Genomic DNA, 23,447 nt, shown 5'->3' with positions numbered 1-23,447 from the left:
TATGCAATGTATTAAGTGGTCCAGTTCAAAGAATGAGATCATGGCTTTTAGAAAAAAAGTGAAAAATCATAGTAAGAATCAGTTTTATGGTTTTAATTATTATTACACGGAATGGGCGTAAGACCACTGGGTGTGAACAGTCCGCATTCCTTGGTGTTCATGCAGATGGTAAGTTATCATGAAAAGCCCATCTTCAGGATCTTGTTCGAAAACTGAATGCTGCAGTATCTACCATTACAACAGTATCTACAATAAGTGATAGTCTACTTTGGTCATTTTCATTCGCTTTCAACATATGGCATTAAATTCTGGGGTATCTCTTGGAGTATTATATGGTGTAGTTTACGAACCTCTTGTCGACGCCTGTTCAGTAACTTTTTGTATGCTCCTTCCGGTCACTGGAGGACCGGGACTCAGTAGCCGCGCAGTTTAAGGCATCATGTCACTAGTTGCGGGGCTCCTCCCGTCGGAGATTCGACTCTTCCCTCGGGCATGGGTGTGTGTATTGTTCTTAGAATAACTTAGTGTAAGTACTGTGTAAGTCTAGGAACCGATGACCTGAGCAGTTTGGTGCCTTAGGAATTCACACAGATTTGAACATTTGATTACGGCCGTTCACTGTTGTAAGAAAATGAAACACTTGCAGCGGTCCTTTTGATGTCATTTGTTGTATGGCTACCAGCTTCCGCGCTCCAGTGTATCATCGTCAGGCCTTAGCTAATGCTGAAGGGGTTAACATTAACACCATCTACATACGCGATGCATCAGTGGCCAACGTAACTGTTACGCAAAATACCTGTAACTGTGATGTTCTCTCTCCAAACATCAACTGTTCGGTAGTCTGGGATTCTGACATCGGCCTCTCAATATATGTTTCATTTAACGTCGTTTGTTATCAACAGTTTGATCTTATGCCCAAGAATTTGCAGCTTTCACTCACTTAATGCCACGCAGAAATCCAACCTGTCTTTGGATCACACCTCCTTCAATTTTGTGCATAGTGGTGTTCTGATGCCGATTTATCCTTTTCAGTTAGTTACCATATGAATTTAAAAGAAATATGTCTTAGAAGTGACACTTGCACTTTCAAGACTCAACTGAAATATTTTCACATGGCTTACGCTTGTTCAGTCGGGGAGACCGAGGAAAAACTTTAAGAAAATTCCAAAGTTACATTTTAGACTATGCTAGTGTATACTCAGCAGCTTGTATTCTATGTAGGATACGCGTAAATTTTGTTACTACACATTTTTCTCACATAATTTCATGTATTGACTCGTTCCATGACCACAGATCCTAGCTCCTAAATTTGGTCCTACGAAACTAAACATGCAAATAAACAAATAAATAAATAATTGAAGGAAACAGGGTACTAGCCAAACAGTGGCAGTTGCAGGCTCCAGATAATACGTCTCTGTACAAATAAAGACAACAACAAAAAATGGTTCAAATGGCTCGGGGCACTATGGGACTTAACTGCCGTGGTCATCAGTCCCCTAGAACTTAGAACTACTTAAACCTAACTAACCTAAAGACATCACACACATCCATGCTCGAGGCAGGATTCGAACCTGCGACCGTAGCAGTCGCACGTTTCCGGACTGCGCGCCTAGAACCGCGAGACCACCGCGGCCAGCAAATAAAGACAACAGCAATTAATATCATTATTTATTGAATACAGTCAACCAGATCACGACCTACTTTCCAACGAATTTCACCAGCCTCCGCAGCCGAGGGCCGGCACGGTAGGTCAGGATGTTCGCTCAGAGAGTTCGCTGCCCACTGTAATAAAAAGAAACTGAGTAAATGGGCCAACGATGAACTTCAGCGGGTCTCATGGGGTGTCCACCTCGAACAAATACAACGAACAAACGGAGATATGAAAAAGGTATTAATGCTCGTATGTGCGGTGGTGCTCTACTAGGAGGCAAGCCGGTTCGAAATCCGGTGGTGGATTAAATTTTCACTGTCCGTACATGGCCAACAAGTGGAGAGAAGTGGAGCTGAGGAGTCCCTGGTCACTAGACTTTGCGTCAATGTCCTGGATTAAACTCCAAAAGTCTTTGCAGTGGCTCAAGAAATGGGGGTATATGACATTAATGCGTCCGTCGTACGGGGAATTTAAGCTCAACGGCTCCCTTCGTGCTATTCGACCGGTGTAGGCCATGTACCGGCACCGGGTTTCACACTCTCCCTTCTCCCATCATTATCATACACCACAAATATAGCACCACGTTATACATGGATGTATTACACTCACCTGTACTCCACAAGTAAAGATACGACCCAACTCTCACATATCCACCAGAAAAAGATTAGCGTACGCGGAGGAAAAACAGCCTTTCCGACTACGTGGCAGAGCTTATCCCGTGGAATTAACCAGCAAGCGATGTCATACGAAATGTAATCTTTGCAAACAGCTTTGATGCAATAAAATTAGTTAGAGAGTACCACGGTTAATAGCAGTATATAAGGATAGGATTTCAAAAGTCGTACTTAGTGGAACGATGTGAAAGAGAATGTGACTCATGCTCCGTCAAATCAGGGGACTGATTGTAAGTGCGTCAGAATGGTGGGATGTTTGATCCTGATTGCCATTGTAGAGTGAAAGGTGTATGAAACCATACCATTATAAACAGGTAGGGAACCCAGCAACATATCTGCGTTATTTATGTGCATCTACCGTAAGAAGGTACCACATGGTGTATGCTAAAAGAGTGCGTAACTGGTCCTAAGAGAACCACATTAGGGCTAGGTGCACTGCATTTGCTTGCAGCTTTGCACAAATATTAGAAGGTGTTCCGATTACAACGGTAAATGTCACTGCTATCAGTTGGAAATCTAATGCAATGTTCATTAGATAACTTTATTTTACGATTTCATTAGTTCATTGTTTGTTGTTTTACATGTTTCCATCGTTTGATATATGATGGACATGTCATTTTCAAAGGCCGTAATGATCAGCATTTCTTTTACTTAGTAACATGTCTGGCGTAGTAAAGAAATAACCTTGTGCTAGTAGACATCTGTTCTGTTCCATTCATTCATCTTTACGTAATCTCTTGCGTGTGCAACAGTATTAATAACAGTAAAAGTTCACGGGATAATTATCAAAGATTTTTCTGTATTGTGGCAAAAAATTCTAGGATATCCTGGTATTTGGCTTGGTTCAAATGGCTCTGAGCACTATGCGACTTAACTTCTGAGGTCATCAGTCCCCTAGAACTTAGAACCAATTAAACCTAACTAATCTAAGGACATTACACACATCTATGCCCGAGGCAGGATTCGAACCTGCGACCGGAGTGGTCGCTCGGTTACAGACTGTAGCGCCTAGAACCGCACGGCCACTCCGGCCGGCATCCTGTTATTTCAACGCGAACACTGCCCCTGTGGAGGCACAAGTTTAGTGGTTACTAATATAACTTTCTATTTCAACATGAAATTTATCAAGCAGAGGAGCTACAACAAACTCCACCATTTAACTACAGAGACCAACTGAAACGCCTCAGACAACTTTTCGCCCGACTCATTTCGTAAGAGGAGAAGTATTAAACATCCATTTGCTTAAATAGTGTAAAATAAGAACAATTATAAGGCGAAATGACTTACACCTGTAAGTTGATGATATCTTTACCCCGTTCCCTTCTTGCTATTGACAGGAACACTAGTTACAGAAGTTGGCAAGCAAATTTCACAATATCGCCAGTTTTGCAAAGGCCGTAAAATCTATATCTTAGGCTCTGTGAATATACATGGAGATCACTGGCCAGAGAGACGAAGCGGCGTTAGAGCGCGTGGCGTCACGTAATTTGCGGTGACCGTTGAGTTACGGCGGGATGCGCGAGAAGGGGCACGAGAAAAAACGAACACTCTTCTTGGGGACGGTCGGAACAAGACCGACCGGATAAATGACTGACCACTGGGGTTTACGAGTCTTGGTGTGTTGGGGCTTGTTAGGTGTGGCTGATGATTTTCCAGATTCGTCTGCTATCAGTTTCTTGAATCGTTGCTCTTCGTGATTTCCGAAGTTTCGCGGTGTTTAGTTCCTTAAATTAGACGTTTCTTTGTAATTCTTAGCACGTGTGCCTAGAAGGGTCTTTTTATGTCTTTTGGTTTCAAACAATTTCCTACAGTGCTTCTTCTACAATATAATTGTATAAATAATGTTTCACCAGTATTTCAAAAAGTTCGCAAATATAATTTTCATAATTAAAAAATCTTTATTTGTGACTGATTGCACATGGTACCAAACATTTTATGATATTAAATAAACCTGCACAATGATTCAATGTAAATTGTTTCAATAGTGTTCTCAAGCATTTCCGAAAGTTTACAAGCGTAATTTTCATAGTTAACTTTTCTTTGTAACTGATTCTGCGTGGCACCAGCCAGGGTTCCACGCAGGTGATGGAGTTAAATACGTCTCCACTGGGTTTAATTTTTAACTTGAATAGATTAAATCCTGATCCGCTGTTATTTCCCCCCATTAGTGTGTGTAATTTCTTATTCGGTATCGAGCTTTCTTTGTCAGTCAGCACACGTGGAAACTGGTAAACCTTTTGAGTAAGGCCCTAAATTGCTCCTTTTGTTTTTCAGTGCTGTTTGAGAAGTGTTGTAATGTCATTCCAAACCTTTCGGGTGTAAAAATGATTCTATTTAACCGATATTACTTTGTGAATCTAGCGGATAGCAAGCCAAAGTGATCCGTGTAGTGTACTCCTGTTTCTTTCATTATCTTAGTACAAAAAGACCAGACACTTCACCGAACAAATACGCTAGGCGATTGGGCATGCAACTATCAAGTCATTACCCTTGTCCTGCCCCATACATGGACTTATGGTTTGACTTATCGTAAAAAATTACGATTTTTTAAGTGTTCAATAAATGTTATATAGTTATGGGTGTACGCCTTTCGTACAAATAGCTACTGTGATCACTTCACCTCCACTCTGTTATTAAAAGCTTAATGATAACGTTCGCCTTCTGAAAGAGCATAATGAACAAATAGAATTTGTGCAGCGGCGGACCGGTTATTCTTGTACGGAACGGTGTATAATAAAAATAAATCTCATTTTACAATTTTATTCTTCCCTGCTCCTTGCCGTAAGAAGAAAAATGTATTTGATGGATCTGAAACGTCAGTTACATAATCGTCACTGAGTACCGTATTGTTAAATTTCGTGAAATCATCGGAGGCATTACATACGATTGGTTTTCGTGTTCTGAGAATGACAAATGAATAATTGCAGTGGGGCAGATGTAAAAATACGAAATAGCAGCCTAATTTATTGTTTACTTAGACCAGATTGTTCAACATTTACAGTGCCAGATACCTTCTGTTGCGAAGACCTACAGACAGGTTTGACATTCATTCCAGTATAAGGGCACATAGTTCACTCAAACAAGCTGCCGACACACCGTGCAAGTTTTTGTAGCTGTAATACTTTCCTTGATTCGGATACCTCCATTTGTCATATTTTGGATGGGTGGTGCTTGGTCACATGTGGAGAAGATTTTGCAACAATAGTAAATTTGCCTGCATGTTAACCTAACACATCGCCGATCACAATCGTCACACAGCTGATGGACAATAGGTTTTTCACGTCCTTCAGAAACAGTAGACGATCCTTCGGGAATTCTCTTACAAACGTTCGTCACATAATTAGAACTTCTTTAACTCCATTACACGCCGTCTACAATCTTCGATTGTGCTAAGAGGAGGGGACCCGCAAACAGTTCTGAATTGTACCAGACACAGATCCTGTATGCTTCTGTAATTGTATCAATTTGCATGTTGCCATGTGCTAATATGTCCTACGGTCGCAGGTTCTAATCCTGCCTCGGGCATGGATGTGTGTGATGTCCTTAGGTTACTTAGGTTTAATTAGTTCTAAGTTCTAGGCGACTGATGACCTCAGAAGTAAAGGCGCATAGTGCTCTGAGCCATTTGCTAATATGTCGAATCAAGTTGTTTTCAGTAATATGCGTAGATCGTGGTACCACATTTTACACGAAAATTAGTGTACATCCGAAACACCCATGCCAAATATTCTTGCTTTATTCGCCGTCTAACATCGATACCTCACATGACGACAGAGGATTTAAGTGAATGGGGAAAACTTAAAATTAGGACGCTGATCTATAGAATGCTTGGTAACACATTCCATCATGCGATCTGTAGAGGTTTGTGGAAGAAAAACGTTCTCTTACCACAGAGCCTCTTTTCCTGAAGTGACACGGAAAAGCAGGTGAATCATAAAGTCATCATAATGCTAACCACATGATAAGTGCAGTAACACATGGCATTGATGTAGCCTAAACGGATTCTGTATGAGCCACTCTTTAACTAGTGATACGCTGCAGTTTGTTAGTGTTGTAAAGGGCAGGCTATGTGTTCACTGCATTTGCGTGGAGGCACAACGTCCCAACGCATCTGCCGAGCACCTGTTTTAAAGGACGTCAACAGGAGAGCGAATTGAGTTAGTCTTCTTGGTCACGTTTGGATGTAGCGAGGCGTGTAACATACTGCCATTAATCCTTTTGTCTGGGAGATGTTTAGAATAAAAATTAAATTTAGACTTGCACCGGAGGTCGTGCAGCAGAATCGGGGCCGCCTAAAAACGGGCGGCTTAACGTTGCTGCGGTTTCTCCGACCGCTAACAAAACCTGCGCTGCTACTCAAGTACCGACCCTTTGTTCTCAACGTACTAAGGAGAATAAACGTATGTTCTTCGTTTCTGTTACTAATGCCTTACAAATTCTGTCGAAAGTTTTATACTACACTTACTGTCCCCGGCTCACGGCCTTCAAGAACAAAATTACAGAGTAGCAGTAGTTGTCTTTCTATTTTGCAGATTATAAATGTGTAAAGAGATTCAGCCATATATTTCTATCAAAAGTCATAAAACTTTTTTTGTTAATTCCAATGTGTTATAGGTGTAACATTATGTTATCATAAGCTTTAGTCCACTTTATATTTGAAAGTATTGGACCATAATTATCACACATCTCTCAATGTGTGACGCTCATCAAATGTTAGACTATATTTTCTTCGAAAATCTCTTTCTCTAACAAATGAACTGGTCCCCTCAATGTATTCTTCTTATTACTAAATTCTCTCTAAAAACAAAATAAACCAAAAACTTAAAGATTAACCAGCAATTGGAGGTGATATATAAAGTGCATCAGATTAGACACAATGTTCGTTAAGAGGATACAGAGGGAGAAGGTCCTCTTGGATATACGTAGAATATATCGGCAAAAACAATATACGTAACATAATTTTATTTTTCAATGGAAATGATACGCTTAGGTTCAATGTTCAGTCCACAAACTGTAAGCCTAATCCACATCTTCATTTTACACACTGCTGCGAAGCGCGTGGCATACATGGCATGCCCGATAAACATCCCTTGATGAAGAAGATTCCAAATCCTCATAGATGCCTATTTGCCGATTCAAGTGTTATGATTCTGCCGTCACTGCGAGAACGAAATATTTTTGTAGTGGCGTAGTGCACCTCAATCATCGCATCCCGCACGTTCCATGGATGATGCATACGTAGGCCCGTCCGCACGTTCGTAACTGTTTGCGGTTTATTCCAGTAACAGTAATTTTTCCATACGTGGATCACTTTTAGAAGGATAGTGGACATGTTTAAGAAATAGAACAGCACTCATATAACTTACAGGTCTAGTTTGACAAGGAAGGGGAAGCTGCATGGCCCTCGTCTTATAGTAGGGAATATTTTGGCATTTGCCTGAAATAATTTTGGGAAACAACGGAACACCTTAGTCAGGATGGAGACTAAAGACTTCATTCTCCAGGATACAAGGCCAGTCTGTTTCAGGAGGTACAACCTCATTCGGTTTATCGCAGATGTCGCCTACAACAGTGCTTTGTTTGTTCTCGTGTACCGTAACCTCAGATTTGCTTCCTTGACAAATTAAGGCAGAATCCCTCCACAATGAGTGACAGGACACTTTGGTCTCAGAAAGAAGGTACGATGTCGAGAGCGTCCTTTGTAAAACTTTGGTGTAAGGTTGATTGAAAAGACAAATTTACTGTTACTAGCCACATTAGTTTAATTTTCATTATTCCTGTCATAGGTTTCAACCTCTGTCGTGATGTGGGTTTATGTGAATTAATGCAACACCTAGTGGTCCTAGGCTCCTATTTCTGTCACGCTACATCAAATGCAGTTTGTAAACATTTCTGTGTTTACAAGGTACATTTGATGCTGTGTTTAATGTTAGATGACTGGAAAAGGAGGCTGTGACCACTGGAAACAGTGATACAGGTCACCCGAAACTCGCAAACACATCACATACACGTTGTATTAATTCATACAAATCTTCCTGATGATGGAGATTTAATCCTCAGAAACGTGTAGTGGAAATAAAATCAATTGTCACTAGTAACAGCAAACTCTTGATTACATTTGATGTTAATAATATTCACGATAAAACTAACCTAAAACGTTGGCATTTGAAGTTTGGAATATGATTATTGAAAAAAGAAACAAAAAACAGTAAGAGCGAAAGTGTACTGTGAAGTGACACAGATGTTTTATTTACTTTAGTTAATTTTTTTTTACCGGATTCCTACTCTGCGTGATCTTTGGCATCCTTCAGTGTATAGAGTGTATTGATTAATTGGTTATACAAGCATTCATTCGGTTTCTAATTGATTGATATAGTTTTTGAATGTCCTCTTGCGGAATATCGTGACAAATTCTGATTAATTGGCGCGTTACATCGTCAAAATTCCAAGTTTTTTGGCGGTCACTCCCCATAATGCTCAAAAGTTATCAACTGGGGAGAGATCCGGCAACCTTGCTAGCCAAGGTGGCGTGTGGCAAGCACGAACATAAGTAGCAGAAACACCCATCGTGTGCAGACGTGTATTATATTGCTGAAATGTAAGCCCAGGATGACTTGCCACGCAGGGCAATAAGGCATTTGGTAGAATATCGTCGACCTACCGATGTCCTTCAAGGGTGCTGCGGATGTCAAACATGGTGAAATGAAATGGCATCCCAAACCATCCATCGCTTCTGGTTGTACGGCAGTATGGCTGGTGGCAAGTCAGGGTGGAATGTCACCACTCTCCGTGTTGTCTCAGGACACGTCTTTAGCCTAAATCACAATCACTGGAATCGAATTGTCTTCATAGATAAGTCCTACTTCGAATAGAGCTCGGACAACCAGCGAAGACATTTCTGGAGACGTCCAAGACAGCGGTGTGGTACGAATCTTACTGTCGCCCACTCGCTGTCATCCACGACACCCCTACAGCACAGTGCTACGCCGACGATATTATACGCGCCAGTTTGTTGCCCTTCACGGCAATCCATCCTGAGCTTACATTTCAGCAAGATAATGTCCTCCCACACACGGAGGAACAATTGAGAAACTGAAGTATGTTAGCGACAGCCGCTCGCTCAACACTCTTGATACTGGGTCATATGTGAAATTCAGTCGACTACGTGTTTTCATTTCCGATCCTACAGGCCATTCTATGCTATTCTGAATCCAAATTGAAGAAATCAACTTAAAAACGTGGACGAGAAACAGAACCTGACATCTGTGGTGACGTGCACAATTGTTGAAATTTGATCTGTTACAGTCCCTTAAACGGATTTGTTCTGACATGAACTATCTATGTAGGATTGGGCTGTACGACCTGATAACGAAAATGGATCGAAGACTTTATGATATTTATTACCTGCTTTCAGCACGACAATTTGTGGAGAGTTGTGTGATGTTCTTAATTCTGATAACCTCTTACTAACTAGTCAAAGAGTGAAGTGCTTTTTACTTTGAACGTTGGAACCGCGAGAAGCAGGGAAATGACGTACCTGTTTAACATAGCTCGTATAGACGTTGCAGAGGTCTGTCGGCCGCTGGCGCCGCAGCTTTGGAATCGCACAGTAGCACGTGCCCTGGTCTGCATGTTACGTCTCCCAGCGGAAACAGACAACACGAATCGATTCCAGCGAACGCCGTACCCAAGTGGGAGCGTGGCCTCACTGTATCTGCAAGGCTGCGGGTTCGCTTCCTAGACCATCCATTTCAGGCTGCTTGCATTCAAGAGGGGAAACACAGTGTTTGTTCTGTAAGTGTCGAACTACGTTCTGATCGACGTAGCCAGCACACATACAGAAAACGAAAAAATTTCCGTTGTCCGTGAGAGCTTAATTTTTCAAACTCATCTGTGAAAATCAAAAAATTCTGCTAACTGTCTATGAAAAAGATACAAGTAAGTCATCGCGAAGAAAATAGTCATTCACATCATCATGCCTAGTATTCTCATTTACTTCTATAATTACGCCAGTCGGAAGAAACTTAAAACACTCCCATTTTTCCCAGACCAGATTATAAGAATGTCATTATTTATCATTTCATAGCACCATAATTGTTACCGTATCACAAAATTCGTTCAGGTTATCTCCTTCCTTTGCGTATTATTATTATTATTATTATTATTATTATTATTATTATTATTATTATTATTATTAGTGTTATTGTAATTTAAATGCTAATGAGCCCAAAGTACTTACAATTTTTTGTTGAATGTACTCGTTGCCTACACTTCACTCACTGTTTTGTTTGGAACTTATTTCCTCACTTTAGTTGAAGTCATCTTCTTCTGTTTCTCCATCTCGTCAACAAACCATTTTTGAAACACATTTGAAATTTTTCCATCATCTACATATCTTATTGTGAAAGTGGTGTTATTTTTACTTCACTCTTTCTTCCCCCAATCCATTCCACGATCTCCGATTTTGTTTCACGCCTCGTTTCATATAGTTCAAATATTTATTTTGTAAGCATATCTGCTTTCGTTTTCTTTATATGGCTGAAAAGTTTTAATGTGATTGTTTTAGTGTTATCGTGAATTTCTTTGTACTGCTTGATGTCTTGATTGCTCCTTAGCCTGAAATGACCGCCTACAAATATTGGTGAAAGATTTTCTCTTGCAGTTTTTGGTGCTATTTTGAAAATGTTTTCGATATTTAACTGCCCGTATAGAAACAGTGTTTCTGAAGCATACAGACAATATGTGTTAATAACGGGATTTTAATGTTTCAGTTTAATGTGTCTGAAGATGCACTTCTTGATACAGATATTTTCGGTGAGAAGGAAATATAGTTTATTTTTATTTACTACTGACATCATTAACTGTGTTTTCAGTTGTGAACTACTGAGTTGTTTCACTCAGGTACTTGGTGGACTTGGTTGATTTTGTCGCATTTTGTTTCCATGTCTTTTGGTGATTGCTTGTGGCAAATAATAATTCACACTTTCCGAATAAAAACTGCAAACGAAATTGCTCTGCAGTTTATTTTAAAGGTTTAATCTGTTTCGAGGCTCTTCCTAATGGCACGAGACCGTATTAAAAGATTAACTGGAAACAAATACCAAGTGATCTGTAATTTTCTTCTGTCCACTCTTATGTGTCTGCATGGTTGATATTAAAAAAAGATATTTGCTTGCGTCAGCCAGTCATTACTTTCTCGAGATACAGTAAAATAGTGAGAGTCCATCTCTTTCTATTATACCATTTTTCAAGATGAAAAGTTTTGAAAGTTTCTTTATGATTTTTATTTCGAATTTTTTGTTTATTTGTATCTGTTTTATGATTGAAATGTGTTTTGATCGAATTCCTATTCATTCAAAATTTGAAATATAGGTTCGCCATCAAATTAATAATCAAATTATTTTAAAGATTACAAAAGTTTACTATTATTATCAACCTTAGCAAAACTCTGGGTGGGACGGAAGTAAGTACGGAGGTGCATCGATTTTTGTAAGAGAGAGGGTTTATAGGTAATTTCTCATTCTCGCCATGGATCCTCCTTATTTACGTGAAATTGTTCCTTAGATGAAGTAAGTTTTATGTCTTTGAGGGTGCATGATATTACGATCTGTGAGAGCCGTAATTGACTTTTCCAGAAAAAAACACACAAATTATAGTACCGCATCTTCTAGAGGTGCACCTCCAATTTCTGCTCATAGCCGACTAGCGCTTTTTCTCTCCTCAAATAACGTTTAATAACTGAGTGTCAGGTTCTTGTAATTTAAGATCAATCATCCTTTTTCAAATGCCTCGCTTGCTTCGACAGACGGGAAGAAACTCTCGCCCACGATTTATATCAGAGGTACGATGAGGCAAGCTGCAGAATATCGTCTGGTCTTCAAAATAACACAAGATGGAGGCATTTAATGTATCTTCGTTTTCAAATAAGCATTGGTGACAAGAATTAACTCAGAAAATATATATGTACTGCAGCTACATTACCGAGACTACGCAGAACCATAGTCGGCGATACATTACAGAGCCAAATATTCCTTTTCATGGTTAAGTATTACGGTAGTGATCATTTAAGCAATCATTTTTAGAAATTACGTTTGTAACAGCAGTCAAAGTGGGTTCTTGTGGATTCACACTCCAGTAACACACAAAGCGTTTCTAATACTGTAGTCTCAAGAAACCTGTACGTCGCCAATAATTTTTCTTTCAAGAAATCAATTTTGCTCGAGGCCTTCAAGAAAGGCCCGGACAACATGAATCAGAATGGGCCTTGAAGCCAACTCATCCGCTATACCGTTCCATCGTTTTACTCCAATTACATTTATAAATTATTACAGTTAACAAATGAGACCCCTGTGCATCAATTAATGCACATAGTCCTGCCGTAAAAATGTAAGCGACGCCATTTATTCCGTCATAGTATGCCATCATCATGTTACCTGGGCATCTACATAGGGAAAACAACGTGTTTGTAACTGCCCGGATTAAACTACTCTTATCCACAGTAAATAGACAATGAGAAATTTAGCTTTCGGCTTAATATGACATTAAGAATGCTTGCGCACTGTGTAACACAAGAAGCTGCGTAATAAGAGTTGAACTGTTACTAGTAATACCACACAAATTAAAACAATGAGGATTTCAGATATCCGTCAGTTTTGGAGTAACGACCAGCATATAACTGCTCCTTTAATTACAGTAATTGATCATACGTCGGTACCTGACAGAGGTTATTAATAAAATATACATAAAACAACATAGTAAATAGTAGCGAAGGTAGACACGATTCCAAGATCCACCACTGTAGTAAATGTTTGTATGTCCACTAGATCCGCAAATGATAAAGACATTGAAACAATGGATGTTGACACGAAATAAATTATTCTGATAATTTGGGAGACGAAAATTTATTTGGGATGAAGCTGTGGAATTCTAAACAGAAACGAAAGACTACGAAAAGTAATAGAAACCCGTGAAATGGATGGAGGGGACGAAAGGCGAAGCCACCTACTATAATTTAATCATAATTTAATCGCTACTAAGACTTGGTTTATGAATCACAATAGAGGAATATATACATGAAACAGACGTGCAGGCATAGAAAGGTTTCAGGTATGTTACACGGGAGCCTGCAGAAAGGTAATGCCTCTGAGTTTTTTGTGTGAAAACTCTTAAAGCTTTTTAAATAAAACAAACTTCATTACATTCCACATCTTTGTGCTTCATGTTTACACCCTGGCGACGAACGCGTTTGTCACAGCGAGAGACAAGTTTGTTGATACCGTCACTGTACAATATTTGGCTTTGTTGATGGAGTCCCAACATCACAGCACAGCTGCATCGCTATCACAGTGAAATCTTCGAAAGTGTTCTTTAAGTTTTGAATAAAGATGCAGATCGGATGGGCCCAAGTCGGGACTTTATGGAAGATTATCGACGACAGTGAACTCAGGGTATTAGAATGTTTCAGATGTCACAGGGCTGGTGAGTGTTCTGTCACTGTCAGCTTAAGGAGACGGTGCTGCATGTGTGGAAGAAGTCTTCGGATTCGAAACTCAATTACAGCGCGCTGTTTATCACTCACATACATATTTAAATTGCATGTTACACTCAACTAATTGGAGCCCTCTATTTGCAGAGGGCTACAGATATGTGAAAATAAGGAATAAAGAATAAAAATTTCGGAGACACTACTTTCAACACGCCCTCATAACTGACGAGGGCCGAAGTAGAGAAGGTACAAAATGCAGACTGGCTTTAACAAGAAACGCATTTTTACAGAGATAAATTTGTTACAACTAATGTAACTTCAGGTGTTAGGAATTATTTTCCGAAAGTATTCGTGTGAACTATAGCCTTTAACGGTGTGAAACGTGGACAATAATCAGTACAGACAAGAAGAGAATAGAAATTTGTTTAATATGGTGCTGCAGAAGTATGCGGATGATCAGATGGGAACTTGGAATAACTAAGAAGGAGATGGTGTTCGAATCAGAGAGAAAAGAATTTTGTGGCATAAATACCCATAAGAATGGCTGGGTTGATAAAACACATGCTGATGCGTCAAGAAATCATCATTTTAGTTTTTAATTAACCTTACGTTTTCAGACCATCATTAACATCCGCTGTCAAGCGGAAATATCAGCTTTCTATGCATGAAGGTTGTCAGTACAAACCGAATTGACACTATATTCACAACACGTGAGTGTGCGGTGTGTTCTAGCGAATAAAACAATAACTATCTGTTACGACGGCTGTAGGCATGAAAGTACTTCGTCCTCGATTTGGCGTGTAGTACGCACATTTGGTCTCTCTGTTGTACGACCCCAATGATCCGTTCGTAGCTTCTGATGTACAGCAATTTCATTCATTTTGACATTGATGAAATTACTTCTTTAAAGATAGCTGCCAACTGTGAGAACCATTTGTGCCTTGAGAATGGCAGGGTGTGCTCCTGTCGAAATATCGCCGGTATCCGACGACGTCACCCGGCAGCAAACCCGTAAGTTACTTGAACATTTGAGCTGCCTACTGGCTTGAAATATTTTGCCAGTTTCTATTAGTAGGTTATTTTCTTGAAGGAAAACACAGGTCAGAGCACTGTTGCGAAAGCAACGTAAAAAGGATGCCAAATTTAAAAGAACGCAAATCCCCAATATTGGTGAAGCTTTACAGAAACTCGAAATTTAGCACAATCTTGAATTCAGATGCCTTTAATAGCTTCCACAACTTAAATCTCTCTCGCAATCTGGCAGAATACGCAAAGAAATTCTGGTCGTATGTAAAGTACACAAGCAGCAAGGTGCAGTCACCTTTACAATGCGTGATATCAACGGTAATGTAACTGGTAACAGTGTCGCTAAAGTAGAGTTACAACATACAGTTTTCCGAAATTCCTTCACCAAAGAAGACGAAGTACATATAGTAATGTTCGAATTAAGAAGATGTGCCAACATGAGTAACTTAGACATAGATACCTTCAGTGTAGCTATTTGTTGTTGTTGTGGTCTTCAGTCCCGAGACTGGTTTGATGCAGCTCTCCATGCTACTCTATCCTGTGCAAGATTCTTCATCTCCCAGTACCTACGGCAGCCTACATCCTTCTGAATCTGCTTAGTGTATTCATCTCTTGGTCTCCCTCCACGCTGCCCTCCAATACTAAATTGGTGGTCCCTTGATGCCTCAGAACATGTCCTACCAACCGATCCCTTCTTCTGGTCAAGTTGTGCCACAAACTTCTCTTCTCCCCAATCCTATTCAATACGTCCTCATTAGTTATGTGATCTACCCATCTAATCTTCAGCATTCTTGTGTAGCATATAAGCTGAGGAGCTTATATTACTTAATAAAGGCAAGGCCTCCGGTCCAGATTGTGTACTAGTTGGGTTTCTTTCAGAGTATGCTGATGCAATAGCTCCATACTTGGTAGGATCGACGAAAGATCCGTACCTAACTGCTGGAAAGCTGTCCAGGTCACACCAATAATCGAGAAAGGAAACAGGAGTAATCCGCTGAATTACAGACCAGTATCAATAACGTCGATTCGCAGTAAAATTTTGGAACATACATTGGGTTCTAACATTATGAATTACATCAGAAACACGATTTCTTGACAATCAGCGAACAAAGATTCAGAAAACATCGTTGTTGTGACACACAACTAGCACCTTATTCTCAGGAAGTAATGAGTGCTATTGACGGATGATCTCAAACTGACTTCATATTTTTAAATTTATAGAAGGCTTTCGACACCGATCCTAACAACTGACTCGTAATAAAATTGTAAGCCTAAGAATGATCGCCCCATTCGCGCGACTCGATTGGTGATTTCCTGTCTGAACGGTCACAGTTCTTAGCGACTAACAGAAAGTCATCGGTGAACCAAAAGTAATGCCTGTCTTTCGGAAAGGAAATGTTTACAGATGATGCTGTCGTAAGGAAACAGCTTAAAGATGGCATGATGAACCCTCTGACAGGCACTTAACTGTGAATTGTAGAGTAAGCGCATAGATGTTGACATGGATTGTTGACGATATGAAGAACAATTTACCTCGTGTATCAAATTATTTACAATGTACCTTGTGTATCAAATTATTTAGTGAGCAATTTATGCAGGAAACTGCTATAATATGTGTTTCCGAATCTGTTTCAATAAAGGCACTGGTGTAACATATTTTAATGACGTGGGTCTGCCTTTTATAATATCGCCATAAGTACCTCGTCAGAAGCTGTGAATGGCGGAATTATTATTGAATTTCTCACAGTATTTTACCGAAACGTTCTCTAATTGATTCATACGTCAATATAACTCAGTGTGCACAGGATAGTTACCAGTTCTCAGAAGACAAGGTACAAGAAATTATGACAAGCAGACGAGTGTGAGGGCGAACATGGGATGAATCGTGTGACAAACCTCGAAACCCATGGCAGGGCACCGGCGAGCGCGCGACCACAGCTCCCCGCCACGGAACGTGCTTGCTGGCCGCAGATCTGTCCCTGGGTTCACAGTTATCGGGCCACCTGTGCCTCTTCCAAACTTCTGCACTTTTATGATTTTTAATCGAAACGCTGCTAATGTACTAACAACCTGACCCATCACGGAAATTGCTGCCTATAGGCAGTAACTTCAGATTCGTTATCAGAATCTGTATAACTTGATGAAGAGATCCAGTCACATTATTGTTCTTGTGAAGTGTACGCAGATGAACGAGCAACACTAAACCCAATGTCTGTAGTGAAACTATCGGCTTTATTGTGCTCTGTTCACTGACCAAGCTAAAAATTTACTTCTTTCTCCTAACGTTTATCCCTTCCATTTGGTCGGATGTTTTCGAGGTTTATTTTATTTAACTTCGTGGCAGGTGGCTCTTCCTCCACTGTCATCACTTAAACTAAGGCCGGGGAGACTTGTGTACCATCTGTTTGTGAAGTGGGTAAGCTTAGTTCCGTGTTTTTATAATATTCTATCTGTTTGTTTGCTGTATTTTCTGACGAGAACACGGCACGTGTCATTATTCGATTTGCCAGAAACTTCGCTCAGTGGGAGATATGTCAAAATATGCCAACACGTGTCTCGGCTTATCAATTGATACTACTCCGTTTCGGAGAAAACGACCGTCAAAATTTTTGACGTAATTTACACACGTCTTAGTGCAAGCTGAGCTCACTCCGCCTACTGGCAAATACGAATGTAGCCGGGAGAGGGGGGGGGGGGGTTAATGAATAATTAGGACTGTCACAATCCGCAATTAACTTCCACTTGATTGGCGTAAAACTTAGTTATTGACTTCGTTCTCGGATATGTTTCCTATTTTGATGTACGTGGGTCTTCGCTTATACACTCCTGGAAATGGAAAAAAGAACACATTGACACCGGTGTGTCAGACCCACCATACTTGCTCCGGACACTGCGAGAGGGCTGTACAAGCAATGATCACACGCACGGCACAGCGGACACACCAGGAACCGCGGTGTTCGCCGTCGAATGGCGCTAGCTGCGCAGCATTTGTGCACCGCCGCCGTCAGTGTCAGCCAGTTTGCCGTGGCATACGGAGCTCCATCGCAGTCTTTAACACTGGTAGCATGCCGCGACAGCGTGGACGTGAACCGTATGTGCAGTTGACGGACTTTGAGCGGGGGCGTATAGTGGGCATGCGGGAGGCCGGGTGAACGTACCGCCGAATTGCTCAACACGTCGGGCATGAGGTCTCCACAGTACATCGATGTTGCCGCCAGTGGTCGGCGGAAGGTGCACGTGCCCGTCGGCCTGGGACCGGACCGCAGCGACGCACGGATGCGCGCCAAGACCGTAGGGGACCGCACCGCCACTTCCCAGCAAATTAGGGACACTGTTGCTCCTGGTGTATCGGCGAGGACCATTCGCAACCGTCTCCATGAAGCTGGGCTACGGTCCCGCACACCGTTAGGCCGTCTTCCGCTCACGCCCCAACATCGTGCAGCCTGCCTCCAGTGGTGTCGTGACAGGCGTGAATGGAGGGACGAATGGAGACGTGTCGTCTTCAGCGATGAGAGTCGCTTCTGCCTTGGTGCCAATGATGGTCGTATGCATGTTTGGCGCCGTGCAGGTAAGCGCCACAATCAGGACTGCATACGACCGAGGCACACAGGGCCAACACCCGGCATCATGGTGTGGGGAGCGATCTCCTACACTGTCTGTACACCTTTGGTGATCGTCGAGGGGGCACTGAATAGTGCAAGGTACATCCAAACCGTCATCGGACCCATCGTTCTACCATTCCTAGACCGGCAAGGGAACTTGCTGTTCCAACAGGACAATGCACGTCCGCATGTATCCCGTGCCACCCAACGTGCTCTAGAAGGTGTAAGTCAACTACCCTGGCCAGCAAGATCTCCGGATCTGTCCCCCATTGAGCATGTTTGGGACTGCATGAAGCGTCGTCTCACGCGGTCTGCACGTCCAGCAACAACGCTGGTCCAACTGAGGCGCCAGGTGGAAATGGCATGGCAAGCCGTTCCACAGGACTACATCCAGCATCTCTACGATCGTCTCCATGGGAGAATAGCAGCCTGCATTGCTGCGAAAGGTGGATATACACTGTACTAGTGCCGACATTGTGCATGCTCTGATGCCTGTGTCTATGTGCTTGTGGTTCTGTCAGTGTGATCATGTGATATATCTGACCCCAGGAATGTGTCAATAAAGTTTCCCCTTCCAGGGACAATGAATTCACGGTGTTCTTATTTCAATTTCCAGGAGTGTACATATTACCTTGGCAGGTAGGCCTTTTGAAAAATTATTTGTTAAACTGAAGTAAATAATGATTAACAACGTCCAGCAACTTTGGAATCAATAGGTATAGGTTTGAATTTAACTTAATACCTTGGTAAGGACCACACCAGGTCAGTGGAAAAGGAATTCTGAGGACACATAACTTCAGCACTTCATCCCACGTTACCCCTTCTCTGCGAGGTTTGAGCCATGGGTCTGGATCAGATGGTGATGTGGAATTTCATGTGAAGGAAACCGCCCAGTACCACATGATGAACGCCTCATAAATTTGTCGTAATCCTCACCTTGCCCCAACACCATAATTTCTGTCCGTCTGGGAAGCATCACAGTTTCGTATGGACTCTCTGTGATTTCATCCAGTATAGGCCAAAATAGCGTACCAACAAATTGTCGGTTTTCTTGAATACCTCTGTGTGCCAAATTAGCGTTTAATAAAACACAAAGAAGATACATTCAAGATACAATTCCAAAATTACCGTCACTACAAGGGCTACATGACGACTTCCTATTCAGAAGTATTATCGGTTGGATAACAGATGTCGTTCAAATAACAAAAAAGGAAAGACATTCCAGAGATACTGAGAATCGTGCGTCATTAATAGCCTCAACCAGGGATTTTAATATACTACAGAACTTTAATCTGCAAAAATAGTAGAGTTTCTAAGAATGTTTATAGCCTCACAAATAATTTATAATTTACAAGGAGGTATTAGTTCTCATAAATATTTTACCTGTCAGCAAAAAATAGGCTTCTATTGAATAGTTCTGGCAATAACTGTAGCCCATATACATTAAACCAACGTGGTAAGTGTCTCAGACTACTGATGAAATCTCGTATTAACAAGGCACGAAGATCATAGACATGTTATGTAAGTGATAAATATTTATGAGTTCGAAGACCAATCTTAAGTATCACCATACTGGCATTCGCACTGTGTAGTCGAACATTTACACGTCTGGAAAGACAATGATTCTACCAGCTATAGCTGCAGGAGCATAAGAAAGCTAGTCTCTCAGTCCTGGTTCTACAAGAAGTAACAGAACAGACGTAATGATTTTCAATCATTCCAGAGTAACTTTGAATTCCACCATTAGTTCGGCTGCCAGTATAGTTGTTGTGTGTAACTGATTTCCACGTTAAAACTGTTAGTATACGACACAAGGTTTTATAAACCATTCTAGGTCCTAACTGTCTTTTTTAAGTAGAGTATCGAGGTATCACATCTTACCATTACCGAAGAATCCGTTGAAGCTACAGTCTTCCACATCACGTACACATCCAGCTAAAAGTGCAATATTTATGTATTTGAATTGTGGGAGTCATAACCAGAATAGGCCTCACGATTTGATAACACCTAAATAGCATTGCTCACTCCCAGTAGACAAGTTCCAGAATGGTGTTGACGACACGAATATGGAAACTCTGACAGGTATTGGTCTGTGTCTGCTCTATAAACAGTGTCTCCTACACGTATCAGAGAGGCACAGTTTACTCTGTATCACAACGAACCAGATGCTCTAGAGATGTTTAGTTGTTCTTTACATTCTCAGATTTACTCTCCATAGAATTTCCCGTACTGATTTACTTATGAGGACTGGACAGTTGTCTGCATGTTCAGCATGGAATACCACCAACATACAGAGCATAATTCTACTGTCAGCACCCCGTTTCGTATTAGATGTAACCCTTTATCAGTACAATGTGGTACGGGTGAACGTGCTTCCACCCAGTCATATTTACATTAGCTTTCTGGGTGGCGGTGTGTTGATCCCACGTCAGTCTATCTTAGTAAATTTGTATGTCTATCACTTTGACATTATTGTGAAGGTTAACTCTTAGAATGCATGTTCCTATGTTAAATAATTAAAATTAGAAGGATACAGTTGTATAACCGATTATTCGGCCTGATTGTCAGGAATACGTGTGACTCTTTACACATCACCCACATGTACTCTGACTCACCCGAATGTTGTGATTAACTCTCACATCGGTCTGTTTTGATATTTGTCACATGTCTTTCGCTCTCTGATGTGTCTTCTTTGTACGCGTATGGTGAACAGAGAGTGACGATTACTCGTACCGATGACAGAAAACAACACCTGGCTAAAGATGGACGCACTTGCGGTCATATAGGATCACTACGTTTTCAACCACGTAATGTTCGTGTGCCGGCCGCGGTGGCCGAGTGGTTCTAGGCGCTGCAGTCTGGAACCGCGCGACTGCTACTATCGCAGGTTCGAATCCTGCTTCGGGAATGGATGTGTGTGATGTCCTTAGATTAGTTAGGTTTATGTAGTTCTAAGTTCTAGGGGACTGGTGACCTCAGATGTTAAGTCCCATAGTGCTCAGAGCCATTTTAACCAATTATAATAGTAATTAGTTGAAGGAAGCTACAAACTACTTTAAGTGAAAGTCAGATAAAATTAAAGTGATAATTTGTTATATTCAGAGCAATGTCGTAGCACAAGACTCGGTGACATGATTTAGAAAGAGTGGAAGAGGCAATATGAAACGCTGTACGGAGTTAGTGCTATCGAGAAAGTCCCAGAGCCATTTGAACCATTTTTGAATATTCGTCTGCTTGACACGCTACCTTCTTTACATATCGATATCACTACCAGTTAGGTCTCTCCTTTGAATGACTAAAATTACTCTCACTAGGTTTTTACCGCATATTCTTTATATACTAGCCAAAATCTCCCGGAAGGTGACACTTCGGACGGTTTTAGAAACCACAAATAACAACCATGTCTGCCAGTCTTGATTCAACAGCATGTTCCAGGCCCCCAGCAGTAACGTGTGTGATGAACGGACAATCATTCCATCCCTTACGATTTGAGAGAGTGGAAAAATACATTTCTATAGCGTACTAATTTATTTACGAAGAATATCCGGCAGAGCTTGGAAAAGAAATCTGGTTTATAAGTAATAACTTTCCAAATATTTTTACAACCTGTGTAATATGACAGGACGTGTTTGCGGGATGGCATACAGAGGTGTCGTCGACGTTGTTCATTTCAGCAGCAAAGGACAAACCTACCACACAACATAGCGATGAGATACGGAGTGTCGGGTGGCACTCGATTATGATGTCCCTGAGGATTCAGTTACGACAGCAACCGTTGAGTTACCACACAGATCTTCTGTTGTGATCGATATGAACACCAGCATTCTCGAATTCAAGAAAATATCTAATTTTGTCCTATAAAAAATGTGTTTTATAATTTTAATAAGAGCTATGTTCCTTCCTATCTATATTCTAGGCGAGAGTGTTTGGGGATTTTCATTCTGCTTTGTATCTCCAGCATAACTCTATTGATGAAACCCTCCACATCTTCTTGGGTGGTCGTTGGCAATTCTTCTACTTCACATACTTCGCTTCGATTTCTTCCATTTCCAGTTTATTTTTCGTACACACAACACATTAACTGCACTTAATGGGAAATGCAATACGTTTACTCATTTTCTTGCGACTTGCGAGATAATTTTGTGGGTACCAGTCAGAAATGAGCAACATCGTAATCTGGCGGTATTGTGGAGAACAATGTCCTGGACTGAGAGAAATATGTTACTCCTGCTTCAACATAGCACTTCTGTGTAATACTTATGTCATCTTTGTTGGAGTCAGTGTTAAGAATCTCCACGTAGTTTACAGATAGATAATTAAAACTTGGTGCAGACAGAACACAATTTATAAGCTTTTCTCAGTCTTCAGAGACTGGCAGACTTACTTGCACCAGTCGATATTCGTGTATTCTTACCATCCCATCCAGGCAACCGGATACAGGTTTCTCAAATCGCTTAAGGAATATGCCGGGAGGGTTCCATTACGAAAAGAACACACGGCCGATTTCATTCGCCCAACCCGGTTGTGCGCCGTCTCTAATGACTTCGTCGAACTCTAAACTTGGTTCTTTCTTTTGACGTAGCTGGATGGGTGGCACGTCGTACAGCCGCCCAGCGCCCCATCAGATCGTCCCGTCCCAGCAAAGCTCTTGTCCTCGGCTTTACCGTCGCGGATGAAACATGAAGCCAAAGTCATATCCTGACTTGCCTTATCAGCCATTTGCATCTCATGCTACAACGGCGTTGGAAAAGATGCTCCAGGGAAGCGAATATCAGAGCACAGGCTAAGCAACGCCATAGCCAGAGGATTGCTTCGTTTTTCCATACGATTTGCTAGTCTTTCCAGCATGCTTTTCGGTGAAAAGTCTCATATCTGTAGAGGTGGGCAAGCGTGCCCTTGCTTCAGCTTACACTGACTGATGCGTAGGAGCAGGATCCAAGTGTCCTTCCGGTGTTTCTTGTGCTTTTCCTAAATCGCTTCAGATAAAGACTGGGATAGTTTCTTCGAAA

Source organism: Schistocerca gregaria, chromosome X (genome assembly GCF_023897955.1).
Source record: "Schistocerca gregaria isolate iqSchGreg1 chromosome X, iqSchGreg1.2, whole genome shotgun sequence".
NCBI classification, from domain to species: domain Eukaryota; kingdom Metazoa; phylum Arthropoda; class Insecta; order Orthoptera; family Acrididae; genus Schistocerca; species Schistocerca gregaria.
Note: the sequence above shows the minus strand (reverse complement) of the source record.